Source organism: Mixophyes fleayi, chromosome 11 (assembly GCF_038048845.1).
Source record: "Mixophyes fleayi isolate aMixFle1 chromosome 11, aMixFle1.hap1, whole genome shotgun sequence".
NCBI classification, from domain to species: Eukaryota; Metazoa; Chordata; class Amphibia; order Anura; family Limnodynastidae; genus Mixophyes; species Mixophyes fleayi.
In genome coordinates, this window is record NC_134412.1 from 82,702,971 (window position 1) to 82,727,270 (window position 24,300).

General features: G+C 42.1%; 2 protein-coding genes across 3 annotated transcripts in view; one reads left to right on the top strand and one right to left on the bottom strand.

The window, feature by feature from the left end:
• LOC142106928 (uncharacterized) overlaps window positions 1–1,957 on the bottom strand; it is a 70,733-nt gene extending 68,776 nt beyond the window's left edge. Inside the window, exon 1 of the mRNA XM_075189980.1 lies at window positions 1,824–1,957. The gene's annotated coding sequence lies outside the window, so the exon portion shown is untranslated. The remainder of the gene's footprint in view (window positions 1–1,823) is intronic.
• Window positions 1–24,300, top strand: part of CCDC27 (coiled-coil domain containing 27) — a 63,066-nt gene that overhangs the window by 6,432 nt on the left and 32,334 nt on the right. The window contains exons 1-2 of one of the 2 annotated variants that reach the window (XM_075189985.1): window positions 1,923–2,296; window positions 5,402–5,470. The gene's annotated coding sequence lies outside the window, so the exon portion shown is untranslated. Of the gene's footprint in view, window positions 1–1,922; window positions 2,297–5,401; window positions 5,471–24,300 lie in introns of those variants that run through there. The other variant, XM_075189982.1, reaches the window with a different exon arrangement.

Here is a 24,300-nt window from a genome sequence, read left to right on the forward strand (position 1 = left end):
TGTTAACAAATGACATGCAGTTTCAAATATTTTCTTTCATATAAAGTCCATACTGTGGGGTCTATTTATTACGACCTCTACAATAGCAAGATTTTTTTTCATCGTTGCGTATGGCAGTGATAGAAAATCTTTAATGGGCAATTTATTAAGAAAATATCACCGGGCGCAGGCGAGAGATGCTCAGTTCTCCTAAGATACTGTGCTTGCCAAGCCAGTTCTGGGGTCCTCCAGCTTGGTCCAGCGCACTGGAACCCCAAACTTGGGATTCCAGTTAAAGATTCTATAATTAAAAATAAAATCTTTATATAATAAGCATTTTTTCCTGTGGGCACTGCCAGCTAAAGCCATTCTGACACTACCAGTCGTTGGTAGCCTTTACTGGCTGGCTGGCTTTAATAAAAAGGGAGAACCCTAAATCCAGTTTTTGCAGGAATTATGGCTTACCTCCAATGAATAGATATAACCCTATGAATGCTTCATGTGCTTCAATACTTTATAACTGGAATTTGTTTGCCAGTTTGAAAGTGTAATAAACATTGAGAGTTGAAAATGATTAGAACTAAGATAAAATTCACACAAAAAACAAAACCATATAGAATCTGACAGGATACAATGTAACACAAATGCCCTAGATGAATTGATGATATGCTGAATTAATGAACAAAAAAAAAATAAATCAGACCACCTTAATAGCAAACACCATAGCATCAATAGCAAATTGTGACGTAACGGAAAAAAAACCAATTAATTATTTACAAATCGTTTGTTATTCTTTGAAACAAAACAAAAAACAAAAAACACCACATTTTAAAAATTAATATCTACAAATGAATGGGTTTTATTCTGACAGACTAGAGTACGACTTTTTTTTAACCCTGATCTGTCAATAGCACAAAAAAATGAATTTAAATCAAAATAAAAAGTTACTAGGATTACAAATGTTAAAATTAATTTTCAGTATTAGGTCAGGGAAAATGATAGGTACCAAGGAAGCGAAGCAAGTTGATAGACTATTGAGTGATGTGTGGAAAAAGTATCTTATGCACAGAGAAAAGAATGCAATGTGATCTGTAATCTGTACAGGGGCTTTTGTAAACTAAAAGTGTTATCTGTGAGTGACAGACAAGCATCACACAGGAGAATAATAGCTTGTAACAGGAGAAATATGGAGCCGAACAGGGCTACAGAGACATTATACATTAGCCAACAAGCAGCCTGATACATGCAATGATTCCAAACAACCCACTGCCATACAGCAATGTTACTGAAGGATACACTAGTAGTAGGAGATGGAACTAAAAGGCAATGCAGCAATTGCTGATGCAGAATGAACTGGGCATGGCAGCAGAACAGCATTGAGTTTTCTCTTGATGCGTACCACACACTGTCAACAATGTAGCAGGCGAAGTGTGGACATAAATGACCAATAAATCACTTTTCATTTACCAATAAAATGCCAGTGGTTGGTCCTGCCCAAAAGAGACAGCCCAAAGCAATGAGGAGATAGGTGATTAACCCTTTGGAGTTGGCCAAGACCCTCTCTGCTTTATTAAATAAAGGGGAGGGGGGTTGGCTTCATGCAGCTCATATAGAGCTGGAATGAGGATTAGACAGAGCTGGAGGAAAAATGCAAAATATGGAGCATTGCAAACCCAGCTGGAACATGCTCTGCTCTACCCATCCAGCGTATGAGATTTGCAGCAGAGGCTGCAGTGATTGCCTATCAGGACAATAGGCACTGGGTGCTCCCCCTCTGCAATCACAGGGCACTGCAGGGACCCAGCACCGGGGTGGCACAATGCCCTCCACCCACCCCCTGTTACCTGTTGGGTGTAGGGCTCCCCCAGCCAGGATCAGTCCCTGCTCAGCCTCCCTCCTTGGGCTCTGGCTGCTGGGCGGACAGCGCTTCCTCTCCTCCTCCCACCGGCTCCCACACAGCTGATCTGCACCAATGTACCAAAGCTGGAAGGACGGAGGCCGCGGGGGGACATTTCTTCCCACTCAGCAGCAGCAGCCTAAACCCTCTCACATCATTATGTCTCTGTAAAACAAGAGCTGGCTCTATGACTAATGCAGATGGGCCAGGGTTATGTGTGGGGGTCCTCACACCATCTACTTCCTGAATACATTTACATGCATCAATAATACAGATAGAGTCACAGCAAACTTTTTTTTTTCTTTCTTTAATTCCAGATTGTCAGAGTCATTGGGGGTCTGCTATGTTTTAGGAAAGAGAGTAAATATTGCAGACTGATTGAATTTACATCTTGAGCTGCAGAATCTGCAGTGCTGTGAGGTAAATGTACATTTCTAACAAGAGATCTGAAAACTGGCAATTGCATTGAATGTATTTATGTTACATCCCTCAGACTATTTCAAAGGAGTCTGTTAGAGGGAGATATTTTACAATGTGTTCATTGACAAGCAGGCTTTCTAACATTATATATACAGGATTGTTGCATTTATAAATCTAGCTAGGAGGAAATTTATCAAGCTGCGGGTTTGAAAAAGTGGAGATGTTGCCTGTAGCAACCAATCAGATTCTAGTTATCATTTATTTAGTACATTCTGCAAAATGATAACTAGAATCTGATTGGTTGCTATAGGCAACATCTCCACCTTTTTACCCAGTTTGATCAATATACCGCTAGGAGTCAAAAAAAAGTAACTCTGACAGGAATTTAGCCATGTAGATCTAAACATTAGACCCACACATGGGGCAATCACAAAAAAAAGTAGGGACTGTTGGGAGTAGATATACGCTAAATTCTCAAGGCTGTTCGGTGAAATATTAACGTTTGACAGTGAATTTTAGCGTGTTTCAGGTGAAATTTGATCTTATAGGTGCCCAGGGCTACCCCCAGTTACACCACAGACCAAAATAAATTGACTGTCATCACCACAGCTCTATAAAATCAGCAGAATGCAAATATACAAATAGTATTATTATTATTATTATTGTTTTTTATTTATAAGGCGCCACAAAGGGTCTGCAGCACTGTACATGACATATACAGTAAGCAGTGATCCATGACACAACATAATACATAAAGAACAACATATAAAGATCAGACATACTGAATGAATAAAAATGAAACACAGGTAACATGGTAATGCAGATCAAAATATTTCTGGGACAATGAGTGAGAGTGATGGTAGTAATCAGTAAGATTTAGGCCAAAGCTTAAGAGAACAGGGCTAAGGAAGCAGGCCAAGAGGTACAGAGGCTGTTGGAATATTAGAAGGAGAATACAAGTAATAAGGGCCCTGCTCATGAGAGCTTACATCCTAAAGGATGACATTGTGCGGAATTGCCGAAACACAACGAGTGTAGCGGTGGAACACCGCAAAATGGACTTGAAAGCCCAATTTGAGTAAAATGTTACCACAAATCTGCTCCTCTCCTCTTCACCTCAGAGTAATGCACCATAATTGCTAACTTTCTAACCAAGCTGGCCGTGATATGCTTTGCAATAAGTAGCCTTACAATACAATATTATATCGACCCTACAAGAGAGGTGGAGCATTATTTTGTTGGCCCTGCAGTCTTAAAATGAGAACATGTACTATGCCATACAGGGAACATGTTCAGCCGAGACCTACGATAGTCAGTTGAGGTGATGTTGACAGTGCACCAGAGGAGAAAGGAATGTGACGTACAGCTTTCTATGTGGTGTCAGCGATGGGATTAACGGCAGTGCAAGCAGTTCACCTTGAGTAACCCATTAATGGAGAATGTATTTAAAACTCTTTTTTAATTATTATTTTAAAAAAAAAAATTCTTCGGGCTTAAGCACTTGTCAGTGACAATTTAAAAGTCAGGGGCTTGTGCCCACAGGAAAGAAAATGCTTTATTCTTTTTTAGCCATGACTTTTTTTTCTTTTTTTTTTTTGCAGAATCTGTAACTGGAAGCCCATATTGTGCACAGTGTAATATATAAAACATAGTGTTACCATTTTATTTATTTCATTTGAATTGTTTGCATTATTTGAATGTATATGTTACGATTATATATGAGGTACACAAGGTTCTCTTGCACAGCTGCCTATTTCCCAGTTCATAAATGACCCCAGTGAGAGGTGTTTTGGGACTGATGTCCAGAGACACGGGCGACGTGTTGTACAACGCACAGCCTGATACTGTTATCTGCTTCTCAAACTATTCATGTAATACTGTATCACAGCTAGTAAAAACTGCATTAGACATACGCCTGTCATTTCTGAAATACTGTGCTTAAAAACCATCACTCCTTAGGATATGGTGGAGGTCATTTAAAAAATGCACCTGTTCCGCCCTTCAAAACACCAAGGGCTAGAATTACTAAACTGGGGGATTGAAAAAGTGGAGATGTTGCCTATAGCAACCAATCAGATTCTAGCTGTCATTTATTTATTGCATTCTACTAAATGACAGCTGGAATCTGATTGGTTGCTATAGGCAACATCTCCACTTTTTCAAACCCGCAGTTTAGTAAATATACCCCCAAGGCTGCACTTTTGATGGTCCGCCGAGTGCACAATAAGGTGCTCACTTCTTCCCTGTCTATGGTTAAGGATTTGGGACGTGGGTCATTCTGGCTATCATTTTTTTTTTTTTACTTTTAACAGCACAGCGTGGGGACATGGGGACTATCTATAGTACAAGTGTCAGTTTTGTGTATTAATAATTACATAGCTTGGAGTGTTCATGGAAATGCGCTTCTTTACCGAAGTGCAACAGAGAGATGCAAAATAGGTCCCGTTAAAAGTATAAGATGAGATTCGATCTCCCCCCCCAACTCAGAGCTGGTCCTAGTGCAGAGCAGAAACAAGTCCTAGTGCAGAGCAGAAATATCCTTCTTGTGCCCCCCGCACAGAAAGATCCTGAAAATGCATTTCCACACTATCTCATCTTAATAATCTCGCTCCATAAAATTACATTTCTGGCTTGCTCAGCAAATCGGGGAGTATTGGTGCAATTGCGCCATACTGCACTAGGAATGGCTTCTCGTCACCCAAGACCTCCCCTCTGCCTTAGCGAACTACGGCTGCTCCTCTGCAAATGAGGCCATCGTACAAACCTATCCGCCTCCCTTTAAATCTAGGCGCACTTACACGAATCGAGACCTGACGTGTTTTAAAGTTGTTGGTTGCAGAGTGTTACTTTGCCGCCAATGGCTCATAATGCTGAGAAAGCCATAAAATTTAAAACCTTGGACACAAGAGTGTAAGAGACCTTCAGCCGAGTGTTACTGCCATACAGCAGATGTCCGAAAACCCTGGGGTTACTCAGATAAGTTTTCAAAGTCTTACATTATTTGGTACGATGCCATCTACATATAATTGTGATTCAAGTTATATTTTCATACTTACCTCACCATTGGGTTCCCCTTCTTCCTCTTTTCCTTCTTTTTATTTTCAGATTCACTTTTCACCAGAAGAAACGAGGTACCTGTTTGAGGACGGCAGAAACCCGGTTATATGTTGATAGGTGAGTGAGACTTTACCGACTATACAAAGAAGTTTTTTAAACCTCAGCTTTTTCTGTTGGAGCACGAATTTAAGTAACTTCTACTAATTGATATACATTAGCGCCCGCGTCATTGTTTTTTCTGCACCATTAAATGTGTCAGCGTTTAAAGATGGGACAGACACCCAGCCAACTGTGTGCGTGGGTGTAATATAACTTATATTTAGAAATAATGGAGGTCATTTCTGCAAAGTATAGCTTATAGTAAGAGAGCAGTTACACATGAAAGTGTTCTGGGATAGAAGGCTTAGCTGTCAGTACAGATAAACACATCTGAGGATCACCACGCAACTTCCTATGTTTTTAACATTGAAATTTGTGTAATCTAGTTGTAAACAAAGGAAGAAATCAGGATTGGTTCCTCTATGCAATGCTGTGCCCCAAGCCACTTCCCCGTTTTAGATTCAAACAATTACCGTACTCCCATGTGTCCCTGTATCCGGATTTTTACTATGTAATCCTAATTCTTTTTATTACATTTTTCTTTTAAGTTAAATTAATTATTCACCTACGTTAGCATTATGTTGGAATATAGATTCATATAACTATTTTACTTTGCTTTATTTGGCAACAAATTGAAGCGTGTCGTGGTGAGGCTGGTTAGTTATTGGTAAATGTATCAAGCTGCGAGTCTTCCAGCGGGTTTGAAAAGTGGAGATGTTGCCTGTAGCAACCAATCAGATTCTAGCTATCATTTTGTAGAATGTACTAAATAAATGACAGCTAGAATCTGATTGGTTGCTATAGGCAACATCTCCACTTTTCAAACCCGCCGGAAACTAGTCTAAGAGGAGTTTGAATGTGCAGTATATAGTGATGTGGAGATTTGGCTTAATATTATATTACATTTTTGTCTTACAATGACTGTATTTCTGTTATTAGTAGAGTGCTTGTCCCTATTAGCAGACCTTGAAAGGGGTTTCAAAAAAATGGGATGAGCTTCACGAGAATGTGGGCATGTTTGGTCGAAAAGTTGGCGTGTCCGGGCAGAATTGGGGCGTGGTTTGTGTGCACTGGGGGTGGTTTCCACAGTTCAGATGGGGCTTATTTTTTCTAATTTTGCTTTGGCAAATGTTGGAAGGTGTGAAAATGTATCAATACAGCTGGTTGAATGGCTGCTGGTGAGCTTAATGTAAACATTTGCACTTACCAGGGAGACGTTTGCACTTTTCACAGAATTCTATTATGAAAGAATAATAGAGTATTTTAGTAATGACCCTGTAATTCATTTTATTTTTTATTAACAAACAAGATGCAGTCTGTCATCTGTGTGTCTGTTTATTATCAGTTTTGTGCTGTTTTTTTCCCACATTATTCACTTACTTTCATGGCTATGTTTTTTCCTAAAACTAGTGCAGTGGACTCTGCCCTCGCAGACTTGTCTGTTTAAGTAATTTAGACAATGATTATTTACCCACTCACCCTAATGTTGACTTTAGAACAGATATATAAGTATTTGTTTATTCTTAAGTATACTTTGTAATGTTTGTTGTATAAACAATGTATGAATGTAATTGCTTAGATTGCAGACTTATGTTATACTAAGGCTGGGTACGTACTACAGAAAATGTCTCCCAATGTGAAATCATTAACTATTTTACCAACGACTGAAAGCCCCGATCCGCTATTGCATAGGTATTCACTTTAATGTAAGGAAAAGGTTTATATAAGGATGGTATTGTTCCGACCTTCTTTAGACCTTGCTGGTGAGTTATGAAGACTGTACCAGATCTCCTCAAATTAAAGTACTCCTTGATACATGATTCAGCTTGAGAGTTGCTTGTCGTATATGAGATCTTCATGCACTGAATCCAAGGAATTAAGTGTTTGTCTAACAACTTATGGAAGATGAGTAATTTTTAATTGTGATATTAATTATTAAATCTATTTCTTGTACACAGTTTCTAAGTGTATCATTCTGAGGCAGCACGGTGGCTCAGTGGTTAGCACTTCTACCTCACAGTACTGGGGCCATGAGTTCAATTCCTGACCATAACCTTATCTGTGAGGAGTTTGTATGTTCTCCCTGTGTTTGCGTGGGTTTCCTCCGGGTGCTCCGGTTTCCTCCCACAAGCCAAAAACATACTAATAGGTCAATTGGCTGCTACCAAAAAGCAGTTGCTATCAGATACACACCACGACTGGCCAAGCCGCTTGTGTCAGGAACCGCTGCAAAGCAGTATGGTCTTAGCTGCGTCTGACTCGCAGGTCGCGGCCCCTGCTTAGAGTACTGAACGAGACCCTTTGGGGAAGTCAGGAGATAAAGAACAGTCAGCAGCGGTGAAGAATAGATGAAATACAGGAACTGCCGATGGAGCGTCAGCTCTGCAGTCTAGCCAGTACCACACAGGAATGGAGTGGAGAGAATCAGTCTTTAAGACAACTGTAGAGGGTTTAGCTCTGCGGACAGAAACAGTAGCACACAGGTACCATGGATGGAGCTTCAGCTCTGCAGACTAGTACAAAGGTGTGCAGGTACTTGGATGGAGCGTCAGCTCTGTAGACAGGTAGAAAGATATGCAGGTACTTGGATGGAGCGTCAGCTCTGTAGACAAGTAGAAAGATATGCAGGTACTTGGATGGAGCGTCAGCTCTGTAGACAGGTAGAAAGATATGCAGGTACTTGGATGGAGCATCAGCTCTGTAGACAGGTAGAAAGATATGCAGGTACTTGGATGGAGCGTCAGCTCTGTAGACGGTAGAAAGATATGCAGGTACTTGGATGGAGCATCAGCTCTGTAGACAAGTAGAAAGATATGCAGGTACTTGGATGGAGCGTCAGCTCTGTAGACGGTAGAAAGATATGCAGGTACTTGGATGGAGCATCAGCTCTGTAGACAAGTAGAAAGATATGCAGGTACTTGGATGAAGCGTCAGCTCTGTAGACAGGTAGAAAGATATGCAGGTACTTGGATGGAGCGTCAGCTCTGTAGACAGGTAGAAAGATATGCAGGTACTTGGATGGAGCGTCAGCTCTGTAGACGGTAGAAAGATATGCAGGTACTTGGATGGAGCATCAGCTCTGTAGACAAGTAGAAAGATATGCAGGTACTTGGATGGAGCGTCAGCTCTGTAGACGGTAGAAAGATATGCAGGTACTTGGATGGAGCATCAGCTCTGTAGACAAGTAGAAAGATATGCAGGTACTTGGATGGAGCGTCAGCTCTGTAGACAAGTAGAATGCAAGTAGCCACGTCTAGCACCAAGGGGTAACTAAAGGAACAGGCACTGGATGTTCAGAGGAGGTGCCTTTTATATTTGGTCCCAAAATAGCCTGCCAATAGGAAAGCAGCCAGAGGTTTTATATGCAGCGCAGACCCGAATCCAAGATGGCGGCGCCCGGGACGGAGCGGACCGCCGGAGGAAGGTAAGTCTGCCGTGGTTCGGTGCACTGCCCGATCACCCGGCGAGTGACAGCTTGGTCATGAGAGGATGGGTCTTGAGGGACAAAGCTGAAGTCGAAGGGTTGGAGAAGATAGAATCATGAGGGACAAGTTGAAGTCGATAAACAGGCAAACAAAACAGGACTCTTGAAGCATCAGCAGGGAACGATTTTCCAACTTTGCTCATGCACAGATTGGTAGAAGTGAGGGCCTTATAAAGGCTGCATACAGGTGAAGTCTCTTTGTCTTAATTGACTTGACCTTTAGCAAAGTGCTTATTGCAGTAAGTGAAAAAGAATGTGCAGTTTTCAGTGTTGACAGTGTACTGCCACCTGTCGTATGTAGTTGGTATTGCAGCGGATCCTCACGCCATGGAGGTTATATGCAATATTGTTTCAGCAGACCTTGGAGCACTACAATTCCCATCATTTCAAGGTCACTGAATTTGATAATAGTGTACTTTTTGCCTTTTTAATACACCTCTTCAATAATTATTATCTTATAAAATCTATTGAGAATAGATGATAAGAACTGCATCTAACACGCAGGAAAAGATGGATTCTATTGTGCATGAGATGACTTTTGAAAAAATAGGACAAAAAAGGACTAAACCCTTTAAAACCTGGAAATTAGGTGACAGTTGGCAATTAAAAACGCATCTATGTTTGACTTGTGTCTGAGCACCTTGTTGAGAATTGGTCTTCATCTGTTTATCCGTGATGTCCTCAGTTTTGAAGTGGGCGGGGATAGAACAACCTGTAGCCAATCAGATCATGGGAATGGTCGCAGCGGCAGGAGATGAGTGTGCTGATTCTGTGGAAGACGGTGGCCTGTCCACTCATGTGATTATGTTAGTGAGGACAGGGTTGTTTTGACCAGAAAAACGATATAAACATGAACAAAAAAAAAAACAGGAAACATAACTGCATTGGCATTTATATTTTGGTATCATATCATCAATATTTTATGTTGTTATTACTGATTGCTCATTGGTAATAGTAATAGGTTTGTTCCATAAAGGTATGTCTGTTGATGAATACGGGTCTAGGTCTGCTCTGCACTAACAGACAATACACTGTAGGATACGTCCAATACATATGTTATTTATGTCATCTGTCATATGTCATCTAGAATATTTTTACCTAGATGTTGGACAATTTGTGAGGGAGCACAATCTGGAGCGAGTTAAACCAGAATTATGGAAGCTCAAAACTCTCCACAAGCTCATCAGAGCTAAGGACTTTATGGAGTCTGTTCCAGGGCTCTCTGCAGCAACAACAAAACACTTGTGGGAGAATGTGGCCTCTAAGAGGCTGACCAATAGACTCAAAAACTTGGGGGTAAATTTATCAAACTGCGAGTTTCCGGCGGGTTTGAAAAGTGGAGATGTTGCCTATAGCAACCAATCAGATTCTAGCTGTTGTTTTGTAGAATCTTGTGAGACTGCCCCTATGCACATGCCCTGGAACATAAACTCAGAGACAGTGTGCCCAGGACTTGCCTTTCATACCATTCTGTGTTTTATGGCTTCCCAGGAATTACCTCATTCTGAAAAGGGAGGAGATGTCTATCCAAAACTGTCGCAGGCTGTTCTACAACCTGCCTAAAGACTATTCCATCATGGACAGTCTTGAGGAAGAAGAAGAGGACTAAATTGTTCTCCTTCTTTCCTTCCTTCCTCTACATGTCTGTTTTACAATAAAGCTTTGAGCCTGACGGTATTATCGCTGCTGTTAAGGAGGTAATGTAAGTATGCGCCCATATACAGTGTAGTTTACAAAGCCTTCTACATTGTACATGGGCGCATACTTACACTACCCCCTTAACAGCAGCGATAATACCGTCACCTTTGTCAGTGACGTCATGAAGTGGCGCCGGCTACTTCCTTCATCGGGATTGGTTCAAGCCGCTTTGCAGAACAGTTGTCATCAATACTCTTCGGGAAGGGGGCGTTCGGAGTCAAGATGTCCACAGTAAGTCTTGTCTGGGTAGTCAGCATCGATATGCTGACTACCACCGCCCCCTCTCTTACCCCATACCTCTATTCCATTCCCCCCATCACACTGAAGTTTTGTTGACTGTCCTGCCATATTTATACATCCTCCCCTTATATGTGTCTGTCTATCAATAAAGCTTCGGACTTGCCACCCCTCCTACCTCCATCACCTGTGGGCAGCACAGTGGCCTAGTGGTTAGCACTTGTGCTTCGCAGCACTGGGGTCATGAGTTCGATTCCCGACCATGGCCTTATCTGTGTGGAGTTTGTATGTTCTCCCCGTGTTTGCGTGGGTTTCCTCTGGGTGCTCCGGTTTCCTCCCACACTCCAAAAACATACTGGTAGGTTAAATGGCTGCTATCAAAAATTGACCCTAGTCTCTACCTGTCTGTCTGTATGTATATGTCTATGTGTGTGAGTGTGTGTCTATATTAGGGAATTTAGACTGTAAGCTCCAATGGGGCAGGGACTGATGTGAGTGAGTTCTCTGTACAGCACTGCGGAATTAGTGGCGCTATATAAATAAATGATGATGATGATCACCTACCTTCCCCTCACATCCATTGCTTGTTGGGACAGTTGTCTTGTTAAAGTGATGCATTAATAGTGTACATGTATAGTGTACATGTATAGTGTAGTATGTCATATCTTGTGTCTTGAGCTGTGCTATAAAGTACGTCTGATTTATGTTTCACGGTGCACTTAAATGTAACGTCTTATGTCTGTTCTTTTGTATCTTTAAGCAAAAAAAGTCACATTTTAAAATCAAAACACCTCTTCATGCGTGCATTACCTAAAATAAACAAAAAAAGGAGCACCAAACATAAGGTAGTATATAATAAATCAAATGAGTATAAAATTTTGATACAAGTGGCCGCACACCAAAAATGAATCAAAGAAGAGCTTATCTGAAAAAAATGTGGAATTCAGAGTGAGCTCATCCTCTTCAGCTTTTAAGATTGCAACCATATGAGAGACTTGATTCTGCAGAAGATCACAGTTCTATATAAGTCCACAAGCAAAACATTACAATATAGTGTAGTACATTTTCAAGCCACAAAGGAAAGAAGGAGCAAATAAATATGCATGCCAGAGAGCGTATTCACTATAGCATACTGTATATAGATATTGTTTATACTCCCGAAGAAAAACATTTCCAAGGGGTTAATGTATCAAATAGCGATTTTTGTAAACCAAAGTTGCCTTCATAGTTTCCCTGCTCAGTGGTCAGGCTCTCGCCTGGGCCTCCCCGTTATGGGAGCGTAATGATCCTCTCCTTGAAAATTCTGCCTCTTTTATCGAGATGTTCCGAAAGATTTTTGATGAGCCAGGACGAGTCTCTTCGGCAGCCACAAGCCTTTTGAATCTCCGTCAAGGTTCTTTACCAGTTGGTCAATATGTTATGCAGTTTCGCACTCTTGTGCCGGAACTGCATTGGAAGAGCGATGCTTTGAGCACTATCTTTTGGCAGGGCCTCATGGGCCGCATAAAAGATGAACTAGTGTCCTCTGATCTTGACGCTCTCATTTCCTTGTGCATCCGGATTGACCTCCGCTTCAGAGAGAGGACCCAGGAGAGATCTTCTGCTAGACGCATCGCACCTCGGTTGGCGCCCCAATTCCAGAATCTCAGTTTCTCCTCCTGAAGAACGGATGCAGCTCGTTCCCTCCCGTTTATCTCCTGAGGAGCAAGAAACGCTGTTTAAACAGAGGTTGTGCTTATACTGAGGTGATTCTGGGCATCATCTGAGTTCCTGGCCGAAGAGACCGGGAAACTCTCCCTCCTAGATGGTAAGAGGGAGGCCGTCCTAGATATTGCTGTTTCCACTCCCTATTCATCCCATAATCCAGAAGAGTTGAGCCGAAACCAGCAAGCAACCCTCCAGTTTAATAAATAAGGTGACAAAACCTGTGTTGTGGCTCTGTGGGAACTTAAAATAATGTTAGATGCTCTAACTGCTGAACTCTTTGAACCACTGCAAGAGGTTCCTATCAAATGGCTTTCACTCACATCTGCTCGTTGAGTGGGAGAATTCCATGCCTTATGGTGTAAAGAACCTATCCTGACTATATATGTGGACAGAGTGGTACTAATCCTACTTTTTTTAACTAAGGTAATTTCTACTGTTCATATCAATCAATCAATCAGGAATCAATTTTGCTTAATTTTGTCCGCAACCAACCAGTAATAAGGAGTTACATACCTCGGATCTAGGCAGAGTAATTTCTGTAGATCTTTCCAGAGCAAAAGAAATTAGGAAAACAGATCAACTGCTTGTTTTTACCTGTAGGATCTCATCAAGGCCAAGATCCATCAAAACAGACTATTTCAAGATCTATCAAAGATGTCACTTTACAGACAGACCCAATAGGGGAACGGTCATAAGGCGCCAGAAGTTATAAAGGCATGTTCTACAAGGGTCATGGCAATCTATTAAACCCACTTCAGTCAGGCTTCCATACATATTGTTGCTTGTATTTTAATGAAACCCATATAAAATACCTCTTCTAACATACAAAGCCATAAACTCTTGTTTCAAAATCATCACCATCAACATTTATTTATATAGCGCCAGCAAATTCCGTAGCGCTTTACAATTGGTATATATGACTAGAGAGATCTTAAACAAGCAATGCTGGTCATACAAACTGCAATTGGCAACAACATTGAGCAATTGTCTTGACATCGCAATGCCCAATAATACATTAATATGCCACCCTTTATACACTGAAGCCTGATCCTCTTTTCAAAGTACTGCCGGTGATCACATGGTAGCACTAAAGTTTAGAATCTTCTGCATCAACCCTTTGTCTTTAGAATGTTCCCATGTGAGGGAACAGTATTTCCTTTTCAATGATAACTATCACTAGACAGCATTCATTGCCTTATTAAATTCCCATGGGCCACAGATCTATAATAAATAATAATAATAAATTATGATAATATAGCTCTGCTTCCTGAAAGGACAATAAAAGAGGAGTTATACCCCATTCATACTGCACCAAAATCCCGGGTTTTTGCCGGGGCGAGCTCAAACGACCCGGGTCTTGGTGCAGTATGAATGGTACAAGTCTAAAAAACCCGGGTCTTCAACCCGGGATTTATCGAGGGGTAATTCCCGGGTCAGACCCGGGTTGCCTGCACAATAAATGGTGCAACCCGAGGTTGCACAGAAAACAAGCTGATTGGCTGTCTGCCTGTCTCTGGAGGATGATGTCATCGGTGGGAGCCACTCCAGGGGTCCACGACACTGCGGGCATGGGGTTTGATTTAGCCTTATCTGTGTGGAGTTTCAATTTGGAATTAGGCATTTCTCATTCATTTTATGCTTGCCAAAAAGAGGCCATTAATCTTCCATCTAGTAGTCTTGTCTTTTGGGGTAATCATTGAAATATGCAATGCCTAGCTTTAAAAGCTCCTACAACCTTCCCTTAAATATATGTTTCCCAGTCTCTATGCCTTTCAGAAAGCCCTCCTAGACTAGTAAGACTAAATATATAAGCCAATTGGAGGTATCCTTTATTCATTATTGTATTATTGTATTATTATATTGTGTATCACCATTTTTCAGCCAATGAAAACTGCTCTGGTGATGACTCCCACAAATTGCCAGGGCACAGACTTGTGCAGTATGAATGGGGTCAACCCGGGAAATTCCCGGGTCCGAGGTGCAGTATGAATGGTGTTTCTGAGCTGGGACGCTCCGAGCCCCGGCAAAAACCCGGCTTGAAAAACCCGGGATATTGCCGGGGCGGCTGTATGAAAGCGGTATTACTGAGGTTCCCAGAGAAAGTCTACTGATAACTGCTTCAGCCTCATTGTTATAATTTTTATCATTGCTTATTTATATAGCGCCATCAATTAAGTAGCGCTGTACATTCAGACCGTGCCCCATTGGAGCTTACTGTTTAAATTCCCTAACACACACACACACACACTAGGGTTAATTTTGTCAGCAGAAAATTAACCTATCAGTATGTTTTTGGATTTTGGTAGCAAATCTGAGCACCCAGAAGAAACCCACACAAATACTAGGAGGACATTGTTATTACTGTCAATATTATTTCTTATTATTTCTTTCTTTATATAGCGCTAATCTGTTTATAGTGTTGTAAAATCAGAGTGTTTTATTCTTTTACATTTGTCTCTGACCCAATGGAGCGTACAATCTAATTAGATAAATAAAAGGGGAAGTACAGCGCTAACCCACCAATTGTATATATAAATAATTATAATAAGAATGAAATAATTCAATCTCTCATGAGTGACCAGTATAATATAACAGTCATTTCAATTTAGTTCTAAAATGAATTACAACGTATATACCTATCAATAAAAACATGCAAATGGATCTAGCTAATTGATAAATTGGGACGTCAGTTAGTTCTCAGAGACATCAATCACATAACAGTAAAAAGTTAAATACAATAATACAAACCAAACACATGGAGAACATACAAAGTTCACACAGAAAGCACCGTTTAGACCCAGATCCCCTATAGAGAGTTTTATTTATTTCACCAATAAAACAGAAACGGTTAATACTCTTCTACAAACTTGTTTCTGGACAAAATAAATAACAATTATGTTCTTATTAAAGCTATATATAGACATAAATTATACACGACTGGTGATAGTTATATGAGCAGATCAAAGAGTGATGTTAATAATCATCTCTGTGGTTATGTAATTATTACTGTCTTGTTTATATGCGGTGAACACATTCCACAGTGCTGTACAACGCTTTGGAAACGTGCTGAGTTTTCTTACTGTATAAAATATGGGCGCTGCTTGCAAAATTAGCATGTTAAAAGAAATCTCTATTAGATAGAAAATGTTCCGTCTTTATCACCCCCTCATGGCCACTCCATAGTGGTCACAGGGTTTTATTTACATTTACCTGTCCAACAAGCCAGTGGTCATTGACTGGTTTCATCATCATTTATTTATATAGCGCCACTAATTCCGCATCGCTGTACAGAAAACTCATTCACATCAGTCCCTGCCCCATTGGAGCTTACAGTCTAAATTCCCTAATATAGACACACACAGACAGAGACTAGGGTCAATTTTTGATAGCAGCCAATTAACCTATCAGTTTGTTTTTGGAGTGTGGGGGGAAACCCATACAAACACAGGGAGAACATACAAACTCCACACAGATAAGGCCATGGTCGGGAATCAAACTCATGACCCTAGTGCTGTGAGGCAGAAGTGCTAACCACTAGGCCATGGTTTACTCATATTTTTGACGGGCAAACCGGGCGAGACGCAGTGCAGAATAATCTTTGGTGACATCACGAGACTCGATCTGCTGTGATGTGCCCAGATATCCACCAAAATGCATTGTTTGGGAATTTATCTGATAAGAGGCTGGCGATGAAGTGGTTAGAGGCTGAAGCTTGATGTTACATTTACACTTGATTGTTCTACCTCCCCACAAACCCAGGTGCGTTTCTGTTTGTGGAGGCGTCTCTTGAGAGGGGACAGCACCTTGAAATGCGAACGGAACATCGAGGCGCACTGATTAAACACCAATGCAATGTACGGTCCCATCTGATGCACTTTGTAAATGAGATCCAGTGTATATCATTCAGGGTCCTACTACGGGGCTGCAAGGTAACAGATTTGATGGGTCTGCAGACCTATGATTCCTGCCTGTAGGTGATTTGTTAAGGTGAACAGTGATGCTCAACATCGGACAATATATTTCACGGTACATTATAGTTAAACCAAGCACATGGATTTGGTGTTACGTATATAGCACATTACACTATATGAGTTAGACAGCTGACCTGCATGGACACATCTGTAGAATTATTAATTCGTTTATCATGCAGATTGCAGTAGAAGCTGTGATGAATACAGTGTTTAACTGGAAAACCCCTTTAACAGAACCCCAAGGCTCCATACCATAAACACTTCATTCTCAGCTTTCAGCCTTGTAAAGTAGATTAGTTACATTAACATTTGGAAAAGTGCATATGCTATTCATAGGGCTAAGGGTTCTGTATTCTGTAACATTGGTGGAGAATGATTGTGCTTCCACCTGTCAAAAATTTCTCCCAGGCGTGCTAAAAAACATGTTTATAGTCTGTGATCAGTTCCCGATGATATTTTAACTGGGCCGTCTTTCCAATGGTTATTGCAACAAGGTTTGTCCAGGAGCAAGTTTTTTTTTGCTTTGCCCCTACTTCTAAATGAGCCCCTAAATGTCTTGTTGCTTACAGTAGGGATCAGTACCCTTCCCTGATTTGTTTAGCTCCTAATCAGCCAGGGGGATGATCTATTACTCCCCCATTATTGTCAGGCTGGCTCACCACTCCCCTGTCCTTCCACTACCATCCTTTCCTCCTCTCCCCTTATGGGCCAGTTCTTCCTTCCATTATACATATAGGGCGAGGGATGGCTTCCTCTGTTTGCAGAGACTGTTCATCATTCAAGCTCGGTATATCAGATGTGGTGGTGGGATATTAATGTAATGTGTAGAGGTATTAACATAGTGGGTTGTTATTGTAATGTGAGGATTGGTGGGGTGTATTAATGTAATGTGAGAGCTAGTAGGGGTAATTAATGTAATGTGGGGGCTATTTGTGTTATGTGGGGTTATAGGGGCTTTGTCAGGGATAGCTGCTTCTGCCATCTCCTTAATTTAATATCTTTTATTATTATTATTATTAATTTTTATTTATAGGACGCCACAAAGTATCCTTAGCGCCGTACAAGGAAAAACAATGGCACAGTACAAGGTGAAACAGCACAGTACAAGTAACAGTAAGCACTATAACTCTGGGGGCTCAGTCACAGCAAGAAAGAGAGGGAGGGGAAAAGTGAGTACAGGCAGGTAACTATGGCCCAAGAGGGTGGGCATGGATGACAGGTTGAGAGTTACTGAGGGGAGCGGAGAGAAGCGAGAGGAGACAGAGGGCAGAGGGACTGAGAGGAGGTGAGCTGAGTAGCTGGAGAGCGCAGTTAAAAGTGATGAAAACAGGAGGTAGGAGAGCCCTGCTCAAAGGAGCGTACAATCTAAAGGGAGGGGAAGACAGACAGAAACATGGATGAGACGGAGACGAGGAAGGGGGAGAAGGGAAGAAGGGATGAGAAAGAGAGGTAGCCGACCGGTGGGAGTTTAGGCATGAGACTGGAAGGCTTTTAGGAATTATTATATAATCAAATAGTCAAACAATATATCACCTCTATTTTGTCAGGAAACGTCCCCTATCTGCCTTTACCTGTCTCAAACCACACTCTGCACACTCGTGACTTGCAAACTTACAAACTCCTGGGGGTAAATGTATCAAGCTGAGAGTTTTCTGGCGGGTTTGAAAAGTGGAGATGTTGCCTATAGCAACCAATCACATTCTAGCTATCATTTTATAGAATATACTAAATAAATGACAGCTAGAATCTAATTGGTTTTTCAAACCCGCCGGAAATCTCTCAGCTTGATACATTTATCCCCTGATTGCAGACACATGTTCTAGCTTAAATACACAGCCGCCATCACTAGTAATCGGCACTTACACCAGACCTGTAACTGGTGCAAATGATACGACTGAAAATCACGTACTTTAGAGATGCCCAAAGCTTGAATTGGATGCTACTGCGTGGCTTACTGTACATTTACTACGTGCATACACCCAGTCCTCTCTTCATCCCCATCTAGACTGTAGTAAGGGCTCTTTGCGCTCGAAGATGAATTGAACGAGTGGTGTGGCGCTACAAATTGCAAAATATTTTTTGGGAACAACAGATATAAATTTGTCATTCAGGAGTACGATACACTTCATCCAAATTTGGACACAATCTTGAATAACTTATTCTAAAGTGGTTTGAGTTGTAGTTTTCAATTGGATAAAAAGTATAATTGCTACTACTTTGCTCTTTTCCAAGAAGCAGATGGGGGACAGATTTGAGGGTTCCCTGGTGAAAAGTTCAACTCTCAGATTAACCTTATGAAGTACAGCAGTGTTTCCCAAACCCAGTTGTCAGGACCCCTAACAGTGCAGGTTCTCCAGGTGACCAGTGATATAATTATACCACCTGTGGATCTTTCACAATGTGTCAGTCAGTAATGACTACACCTGTGCTCCAGCAAGGAGATATGGAAAACATGCCCTGTTAGTGGTACATGAGGACTGGGTTTAGGAAACACTGACGTATAGGAACTCAGTCGGGACAAATTCAAACACAGATTTTAATGTCAGACAAGAACCTGCAGTTCTATAAAGACTGCCTTATTTATTTTTATGAATTGACTCAATGGTAATTTATCTAACTTGATAATTGTGTGATAAACCCCACAGGATCTATAGATGAATTACAGACCATGCCTAATACACTGTTGCCAAAGTCACTGACACAGGAATCTGTCTGAAGTCTAGCTGAATATCAAATAAAGTCCATAATGCAAAGATGTCGGACAGGCTGGTGTAGTACAATTCCTCATACTCTGTATATTAGACTCAGTTCTCACTATCACTTCTTATTCTCTGCTCTGTGCTGCAATCATCATTATCATCATCATCAGCTATTTATATAGCGCCACTAATTCTGCAGAGCTGTACAGAAAACTCACATCAGTCCCTGCCCCATTGGAACTTACAGTCTAAATTCCCTAACACACATACATATACAGACAGAGAGAGAGAGACTAAGGTCAATATTGATAGCGGACGATTAAGCTACTAGTACGTTTTTTGGAGTGTGGGAGGAAAGGGAGCACCCAGAGGAAACCCACGCAAACACAGGGAGAACATACAAACTCTACATAGATAAGGCCATGGTTGGGGATCAAACTCATGACCCCAGTGCTATGAGGCAGAAGTGCTAACCACTAAGCCACTGTGCTGCCCCACAAAAAGTTAATATTTATATAGAAGTTTCTTTAATATGCAGATTGTAGTGCACCGAAGTCCATCCAGACACAGTCATGCATGATATGCTTAGATGCAACTGACCAACAGCAAAGTGTTCCTGGAAATTATCTTAAAATTTTGACATCTATGACAGGTCCATGGCCCAAAATAACATTTTAGTCCAATTTTGCCACCCTTGTTAGTGGCCACATTGGAAACTTATAAATACCTCCCAATGGGAATGAGGACGGAGGGGGAATGACCTCGTCACTATGGAGGCATGAACATGTTGGGGATGTGGGCAATCCCTTACCCCCTTGTCCTCCAAAAATCCATTACTGGCTCACACAGTGGTAAGTGCATGTGGCTATCATTTATGCACAGCATCAGTGAACAGAACATAACTCCCAACCTTCTAACCTTTAAGACAAAGCTGTCCCAATCGGGAAAATGGACCAGAGCCCTAAAATCAGGACAATTGGAAGGTATGATAATAAGCATATAAAGTTGAATTGCATGTACATTGTAGAAATAGTTTGGTACGCTAAAAATAACATATTAAATCTCTTGCACCATCTTGTGTTCAAAAGTGGGAATAGCTATACCAATTTTTAAATGATATCCGGATAAAGACAAATAACCTACTAAAGACCAAAAGAACCACAGGACAACTACTGATACACCCATTATCTACAGAGGACCTCCAGGATAACAGATCACACTACAAGGAGACCTGGTACATCCCTACAAGTACTACCGATACACCCATCATTTACAGAGGACCTCCAGGATAACAGATCACACTACAAGGAGACCTGGTACATCCCTACAAGTACTACTGATACACCCATCATCTACAGAGGACCTCCAGGATAACAGATCATACTACAAGGAGACCTGGTACATCCCTACAAGTACTACTGATACACCCATCATCTACAGAGAGGCTCCAGGATAACAGATCACACTACAAGGAGACCTGGTACATCTCTACAAGTACTACTGATACACCCATCATCTACAGAGGACCTCCAGGATAACAGATCACATTACAAGGAGAACTGGTACATCCCTACAAGTACTACTGATACACCCATCATCTACAGAGGACCTCCAGGATAACAGATCACACTACAAGGAGACCTGGTACATCCCTACAAGTACTACTGATACACCCATCATCTACAGAGAGGCTCCAGGATAACAGATCACACTACAAGGAGACCTGGTACATCTCTACAAGTACTACTGATACACCCATCATCTACAGAGGACCTCCAGGATAACAGATCACATTACAAGGAGAACTGGTACATCCCTACAAGTACTACTGATACACCCATCATCTACAGAGGACCTCCAGGATAACAGATCACACTACAAGGAGACCTGGTACATCCCTACAAGTACTACTGATACACCCATCATCTACAGAGAGGCTCCAGGATAACAGATCACACTACAAGGAGACCTGGTACATCTCTACAAGTACTACTGATACACCCATCATCTACAGAGGACCTCCAGGATAACAGATCACATTACAAGGAGAACTGGTACATCCCTACAAGTACTACTGATACACCCATCATCTACAGAGGACCTCCAGGATAACAGATCATACTACAAGGAGACCTGGTACATCCCTACAAGTACTACTAATACACCCATCATCTACAGAGGACCTACAGGATAACAGATCACATTACAAGGAGACCGGGTACATCTCTACAAGTACTACTGATACACCCATCATCTACAGAGAGGCTCCAGGTTAACAGATCACATTACAAGGAGAACTGGTACATCCCTACAAGTACTACTGATACACCCATCATCTACAGAGAGGCTCCAGGTTAACAGATCACACTACAAGGAGACCTGGTACATCCCTACAAGTACTACTGATACACCCATCATCTACAGAGGACCTCCAGGATAACAGATCACACTACAAGGAGACCTGGTACATCCCTACAAGTACTACCGATACACACATCATCTACAGAGGACCTCCAGGATAACAGATCACACTACAAGGAGACCTGGTACATCCCTACAAGTACTACTGATACACACATCATCTACAGAGGACCTCCAGGATAACAGATCACACTACAAGGAGACCTGGTACATCCATACAAGTACTACTGATACACCCATCATCTACAGAGGACCTCCAGGATAACAGATCAAATTACAAGGAGAACTGGTACATCCCTACAAGTACTACTAATACACCCATCATCTACAGAGGACCTCCAGGATAACAGATCACATTACAAGGAGAACTGGTACATCTCTACAAGTATTACTAATACACCCATCATCTACAGAGGACCTCCAGGATAACAGATCACACTACAAGGAGAACTGGTACATCCCTACAAGTGCTACTGATACACCCATCATCTACAGAGAGGCTCCAGGATAACAGATCACACTACAAGGAGACCTGGTACATCTCTACAAGTACTACTGATACATCCATCATCTACAGAGGACCTCCAGGATAACAGATCACACTACAAGGAGACCTGGTACATCCCTACAAGTACTACCGATACACCCATCATCTACAGAGGACCTCCAGGATAACAGATCACACTACAAGGAGACCTGGTACATCCCTACAAGTACTACTTATACACCCATCATCTACAGAGGACCTCCAGGATAACAGATCACATTACAAGGAGAACTGGTACATCCCTACAAGTACTACTAATACACCCATCATCTACATAGGACCTCCAGGATAACAGATCACACTACAAGGAGAACTGGTACATCCCTACAAGTACTACTGATACATCCATCATCTACAGAGAGGCTCCAGGATAACAGATCACATTACAAGGAGAACTGGTACATCTCTACAAGTATTACTAATACACCCATCATCTACATCATTTAATTTTTTGCTGGGGCTGTATGTAGGGAGGGAAATTGGTTTATTTATTAAATGGGAATACTATTATTTTAATGTTGGGGCTGGAATGAGGCCTAATTTTAAACCGTGTGTGCTATATTAATTTAACAGCGGTGCTTTTTGGAGTTTTCTAAATTTCATGTACCCATTTTTTTTTCCAAATAGGGCCCCCAACATTCCAGGATCCAGACAAGCAGCAACTGATCTAAAGACACCAGCAGCCACAAGTGGTGACAATGACAAGACAGGTAGGAGAGAGGAGGACAGTCTGCCAACTGTTCTGAATTTGGTGGGTGACTGTCCCGCTTAGTCAGGATTTGGTCTGATTGCAAGGACAGTTGGGAGGTATGTCCTGCTTCACACTGTACTGCTTGTGAAGGCAGAACTGTGTGCGCCTAACAGTAGTGCTCACAGTATTGTCTGTGTATTTGTTGAAAATGTGTCTAATAACCATATTACATCATAGGAGCCCCTTGTCTTAAGTGTCTAAGGCCCCTCCCCGAGCCTTAATCCAGCTCTGGTTAGCAGGAGGAATCTGATAGTTACTCCCAGTTCCCGGCAGAGCAAACTGAGGAGCTATAAGCATGAGATTTATTAATCTTGTGAGACTAAGAGCTTCCCTGCTCACTCTACAGGAAGTTCCCACCCTGACAGATGTCAGCAGCATCAGAAGCATAGATAAGTACAGTGGGCTGGGGTGTTGTAATGTGTTTCTGGGGTGGGGGTGGCGTGATGTGGATGGGGAGGGCCTGATAAAGGTAATTTTTTATTATAATGTATGTATCAATGCCCCAAGTTGACCACGTCCTCAACATAATGTGGCCACGCCCTTGGCGGCGCTGCTGCGCAGCGGCACACGTTTTTTTTCCTGCTCATCAACAGAGGTGGGCCTGTATGCTTCAAATGCCAGGGCTGATTTTTAGTCCCAGTCCGGCCCTGAGTCCAGTCACTGGTTCACTGTTGCTTTGCAGAATGCCAGTTATACGGCTGCAACTGCCAAACACAACTGTAGTGATATGATAGCCACTCCCTTTTCCGCCCCTGGGAGTCCTCTAGGACATCCTGCAATAGAGAACAGCTCTGAGATTCAGGGCCGTCTCTTGCATTGGGCACAATGGGCAGGTGCCTGGGGGCCCTGCGGGCCAGGGGGGCTCGTCCGTCCAAGGCAGCGCTGTCAGCCAAAAACCCCAGGGGCAGCATGGAGAGCAGCTCTGATCTCAGAACTGAGACCAGCAGGGAAACAAACCATCTCGCTGTGAGATGCAGCAGCCGCAGCCCCTCAGGAAACCACCCCGAGCTCCCGGGTCTCACGAAATGATCACTCCCACTGCCGGCACAGGGCACGCCAGTCACAGCTAGGCTGGCTTTTCATTGGCTTAGGAACTTCCCTAGGGGTAGTATTCGGGGGTCCCGCCCATCGAGTAGCTGTTGTGGGCTTCTTCACTGCAGATACCAGGCCAGCCGCCAGACTAAAAAGTTAAAAAAAAAAAAAATCCTGGAAAAAAAAAAAGAAGACAATTCTTACCTTGCGGGCAGCTGGCGATCCGGCTCCCTCCCTGGTCTCCTCCTCCTTGCTGCGCATGTCGGGCGTGATGTCATCACGCCCACCCGACATCCATTGC